A 6,251-nucleotide genomic window follows, 5' to 3' on the forward strand; every position below is an offset into this window, starting at 1 on the left:
AATCATTCATGATCCAGCTTCACCTACAGAAGAAGTGAGTGTAAGGTTTTTTTAACGAATCTTTGCAAATCGCCTTTCCTAATAATGTGCTAATTAGCAAGTTTCATGATGAATGCGGCTAAAGTAAACAGTCTCTCTGAGAGCAGTTTGGAAGAGAGGGGCGGGGTCAGCAGAGCTCATTAACATTTAAAGGAAAATGCTACAAATCTGCATGCTCTGAAAAGAGCTTTTTTTGACAGGGTAAAAAAAAGGTGTTTTTTACACTACCATTGAGAAATTTTAACCAAACTATGTTACAGAATTTTCATTAAGACCCTAAAGAATCATATCAACTTGTGGAAAATGGGCATCCTATGACCCCTTTAAATAGAGTAAATAGTCTAAAATGGTCATATTTACCATCCACAAAAAAAATGACCAAAATAACCAACAGAATCCACATTTTGAAGGATGATCGTGATCAAGGGTGGCGCCAGAGAATTTTGAACTGCTGAGGGGGTGCTAGATCATTGACAGGGGTTAGCGGGGCAATTCAGGGCTCCAGACTCATTCTTCCCACTGGTCGCTCTTTTGCGACTAACTTTCTCAGTTGGTTGCACGAGCACTACAACATGGGATTAATCAATGCATGCTGATGAACTTTTATCATAGTTTATAGTTATATGGAAACGAAAGTGGTTCACATTCAACCCGTTCTTTTTCATCAGTAGTATTATTTGTGATTTGAATTTTGTGAACAGGAGTTCCTCTTTTGCCATGTTATAAGCCGAACTTCGGACGCTTTCACTTTCGATTTCGCGATCTTGTCACGTTTTACAATAACAGTCGGTTATGCTTACACCTTTCACTTTTTAAGACTAAAACAAAAGATGGATTCATTGTTATTTTTAATTAAAAAGCACAACAACAATAAAACAGTAAGCTACAATGACAAACTAGCTTACAAAACGTTTATTAACAAAAACGAATAAGATGAGGCATGGCACACACCACATGCTGTATCATATAATGACTAATAAATTACAGACCGTTTAGCAAACACTGAGGAATCAAATAAAAAATATAAATAAATAAATAAAAGAGAGCCTACATAGCATAACATGAGGAAAACAGCAAAGATAAGCTTTCCAAAATGAAAACAAAAAGAAAAGTAAAACTAAACTTGCTGCCAGTGACAGTGCTTTGGTATAAACCAGGCTCTACACTCTAAGCGCTGCGCAGTTCAAACAAGTTGCCATTTGATGTTTCTCATATGCAACAGAAATGGCAGCGCTTATGAGTTGAACAACGCGGTGGTCGCGCCAGTGCAACCGCTTACAAAATTTAGTCACACAGGCAGAAAAAATTATTGCAGTCTGGAGTCCTGCAATTAATAGTAAATATAACCAAAACAGGTCATTATAATTTTTATATGAAAAATAAAATAAATATAAGGAAAACTCGCCCACTCGATTTTGTAATATTCTTTAATTTTGTAGTTCGTATGAAAAAATGCATTTCTATTAAAGGCACGTCCATGTGGAGATGGCGAGTCAGCGTCGGCATTCGGCAACTTCATCTTTGCACCCGACACTGACTCAGAAAGCACTAGTTTATTAATAAGTAATTAAAATGTCTTTTTTTTACCCCGACACGTTCATAATCACTTTGCCGGTGCTTTGAGGCAATTGCTTTATGCGCGAGCTTGAGCGCGGAATAGGCTATAGCCTAATACGACTGCCTATATATTTAAGGATGGTTAATATTATTATATTAATCAACTTAATATAACGTGCGACTAGTTGACTAGAAAAATCTTTAGTCGGGGGCAGGCCTACTTAGCACAAGGAAGCGCTCCATTTTTTAAATGAAATGCTATAATGACATTACGAAAAGTGCGACAGCTGCAAATCACGTTGTTATTGCATTGTACGAGTTATGTATGCGTAAGGAGTCAAATGTTTTTTTTTTATTATCATCTTAATTATTAAATAGGCTACAATAGGCTACAGCATATATATAATTGATTCCAGGAAAAAATCTGTGGGGGTGCTATGGGGGTGCTTTTGTCTTTCTTGGGGGTGCCAAAAATGTGTTTACAGAAATAACCCAGCACTTTTTAGAGTGTAGTGTGAACGGGGCTTGAGGCGTTTTTCAGGGCGTTCTTGACACACCGACGGAGATAAAAATATGGCCTGGCTGGGAGAATGTTTACAGCTGTTACTAGGTGTGTTCAATTAGCATTTTTATTTAATGGCAATAGCTTTTAGTTACAGGTAATCTGTTCTAAACAACTGTGTTTAAAATAGTTTTAGATGGACTAGAATTTATATCAACTATAGGCTACCCCAAAACAGTTGGTAAGTGAGACAGTACACCCCAAAATTAAAATGATCATCATTTACTCAAACATGTACGAGTTTCCTTCTTTTGTTGAACACAAAAAGAAGATATTTTGAAGAGTGTTTTTAACCGAACAGTTGCTGGTATACAGCCATTGACTTCCATAGTTTATTTTCCATAGGCCTACTATGGAAGTCGGTGGGGACCAATAACTGTTTACCAACATTCTTCAAAATGTCCTCTGTAATGTTCAATAGAAGAAACTCATACGGGTTTATTAAAACAACTTGAGCATCAGTAAATGATGACAATTTTCATTTTGGGGTGAACTACCCCCTTAATGATCTTCACTCACACCATAAGAAAGACGCGACAAGGCTGATTTTAGCACAAAAACAGTACATTTAATTCAAGTGTCCCCCAGCATAAGTGCACAGGAAAGGAGCCCCTGTGTTCAGCTGTCTCTCCTTTCACTGCATACAGAGAGAATTATGGAAGGATGAACTGCTACTATAACACTCCAACGACCATCGAAACACAACGGAACTACAGCCACACTGAGAGAGAGAGGGTGAGGATAAATGTGTGTTACAGCGGATGAGGAAAAAGTATAAGAGAGAGACCTGTGGACTGATCAGATGGACGAGGCTGTAGGGCAATAAATATTGAGGCAACAACAATCATTTAGAAAAAAACAATACAGTCTGATCGTAGCAAGAGTACATGGAGGGAGTCTGTAGAAAGGAATGCTGGGTAATGTAGTTTTGCCATCACTTCCAAGCAGTTACGTAACAGTGTACAGTAATGCTGCCTTCAAGTCCTCCGGGGAAGCTCCTACTTACGAGTTCGAAAGTCGATGCAAAGTGGTCGGAATCAAATGTATTTCATATTTCCTGACAAACAAGCTTTTTAGCAGAAAATGAAGAGATGTGCATTGGGTGCGGTTTTTGACACTACTGCAGGGAATGATGGGAAATGTAGTTTTGTTCCCTCATAAACCGGCTATTTTTGTATTTTCTGATTCGCTACTTTTCACACCATACGCATACAACCTAAATTATGCGATAGGCAATTGAAATGAAAACCAAATTATGACCAATTGGGTCGATTAACTGACACGAAATCCAAAAATTCAAGAAAATCCAGAGTTTCTCAACGGTAAGCACTCGACTCGTAAATACGATCGTTCCGACGTGACCTGAAAGCAGCATGTGAATACAGTATGAATGAATGTTTCTTACTGAGAGGCACATACTACAGTAATGTCTAGGTTAAAACACACGAATCCATACATTTTTATTCATCTTTTTTACTTTTACATTTTCATCAAGTACAAAGTTAAAATGCCTTTTGTTAATATATTCATAAAAGAAAAAAATAATAGTGCTTTTTCAAGACTACACAACATAAAAACAGTCATTGTCAAGACCAAGTCACTTCTCAACGATATATTTTCATGTCATTCTTTTCTAGTTCTTCATTTAAGAATAAACTGTATAGCACCTTTTTGAAACAACCTTCTCTGATTCGAGATACATGTATAATTCCTAAAATACCCTCAGGCAAGACCACGCCTCCTTTAAAGCTGACAACAGGTTATTGGTCGGCCCTTGAACGCATCACCTGTCCATCATCTTCCCCACCAGGGTTCATAAATAGAAAAGAATTCTCTGGTCTTTGCATTAATTAGCTCACAGCCCCGCCTTCGACCCCACCCCTTTTATTATAACAGCCATGCACATAATCATACACTAGCCAATAATCACGGCAGAATTACTCCAAATGAATTTAAAAACACCCAGCACACAAAATGTAATACATTTCTAAAAAAGAGGCAAACTTATCTATGTACAATTCACTTAAGTCTCGACTAATAACAATCAAACCTCACGTTGCGATACGAGATTCACCAGCCTTCACCAAACAAACACAGACAGACTCTAAGGCTACGAGCGGTTCGACCCAGCACAGTGCCACGAAGATCCTGCTAAAGGAGTCAGATTCTACCAAGCCAACCTTGAAAGGAGAACATCCTGCATTTCAGATGTTACTTTTCAAAATCTTGACCCGAAAGCAAAATATTCTGCCTCTGGAGCAAAATGAGATGTCCGAAATTAATGGGTTAGCGTTAAAGGAAGAGTTCACCCAAAAATGAAAATGTACTTAAAATCTCCTCACCCTCAGGCCACCCAAGATGTAGATGAGCTTGTTTTTTCATCACAACAGATTTGAAGAAATGTAGCATTACATCACTTGCTCACCAATGGATCCTCTGCAGTGAATGGGTGCCGTCAGAATGAAGAGTCCAAACAGCTGATGAAAACATCACAATAATCCACACCACTCCAGTCCAACAATTAATGTCTTGTGAAGTGAACAAATCCACCATTAAGACATTTTAACTTGAAATATAAGGCCAAAATACAAGTCCATAATCCATTATAACATTTCAGTGAAAAACTCCATCCCCTGTTGTCCTCTCACATCAAAATTTACCAACATATTTGTTTAGAGCTGTTTTAGACTGTTTTCACTTTTAAATAGTGCTTGATCTGTGCATACTTCACTCCTGATTCAGACAAGACCTTTTTTTTTTTTTTACGGAGAAAGCAACATTATGGATAGAGAGAACCAGAAACGTTTTAATGATGGATTTGTTTCTTACAAACACTAAACTTTTCACTTCACAAGACATTAATTGATGGACTGGAGTGGTGTGGATGTTTGTACTCTCATTCTGACGGCACCCATTCACTGCAGAGGATCCATTGGTGAGCAAGTGATGTAAAGCTGAATTCCTCCAAATCTGTTTAGATGAAGAAACAAACTCATCTACATCTTGGATGGCCTGAGGGTGAGCACATTTTCAGCAATTTTTCATTTTTGGGTGAACTATTCCTTTAAGGGGGGTGTTTTTTTGGGGGGGTCACAATAGTCTACAAAACTCAACAAAAGACATCATGCTGGTCATGGACGTGCATGTTCTTCTTAGAGGTTTTTGGCAACAAAAATTGACAGTATCTCTGTAAATAATTTCTAGACAGAATACGCTGACTTTTTTGCATTTAAACTTACTCTTTAAAAGACTCAAAAATGCAACATGTTTTGAATCATGTTGCCCAAAGTGAATTACTATTATCCAACAACAATCCCATCAAACAGCTAAATAGCAGGATGCTCTCCTTTAAGTTTGGTTTCTGAGCATGAGCTAAAGCAGAAGTTTACTATAACCTGCGGGCCATAAGCATATCTCAACATCAACTGTGATACAATAATTCAGATCTGAATCTAAACTGAAAATAAAACCATCTTTCAGGTAATGAGTTAGCTGACCAGATTTCAACACGTCAGCCAAAAGTTCGAAGAAATGAGCAACCCACAAATAAGAAGTAGTCCAATGTGCTAGTTTGCTTTCCCGGTTGAAATGTGATCTGTATAAACTCTTCCCTCTAGCGAGGGCCAATCGAATGAGCAAATTCGTACAAAAATTCTCGATTTTCGAAGCACATCTCTGTGAGCACCAGAGTCCTGTTTACTTCAGATGTGAAACAGGACTATAAAACAGCACACGTAGTAGAGTTGTACAGTAATCCAGTTTGCACGTAATCCAAGTATGAACTCTCCACTTGCACCACAAGAGGACTCTGGATTCTGGGAGCACCATGTGACCAGCTTTTATGACATCACACAGATGGGCCACTTTCCCAGAATCCCGACCGAAGGAGCACTGAATATGTCAAGATTATCAAAAACCGGAACGGCAGAAACACAATACTAGTCAGCCTTTAGATTAGCACTTTGACTGATCTGTATGCAGTTCAGCACCAGAGAGAAAGGCTACGCTCACATCGCAAGAGCCTAATTCAGAATCTGAAATATTTTATAATTAATTTGATCAATTTTTATTTTCTGAAATCCTAAAAATTAAT

This window comes from Sinocyclocheilus rhinocerous, unplaced genomic scaffold (assembly GCF_001515625.1).
Source record: "Sinocyclocheilus rhinocerous isolate Xijiao unplaced genomic scaffold, SAMN03320098_v1.1 scaffold454, whole genome shotgun sequence".
NCBI lineage: Eukaryota > Metazoa > Chordata > Actinopteri > Cypriniformes > Cyprinidae > Sinocyclocheilus > Sinocyclocheilus rhinocerous.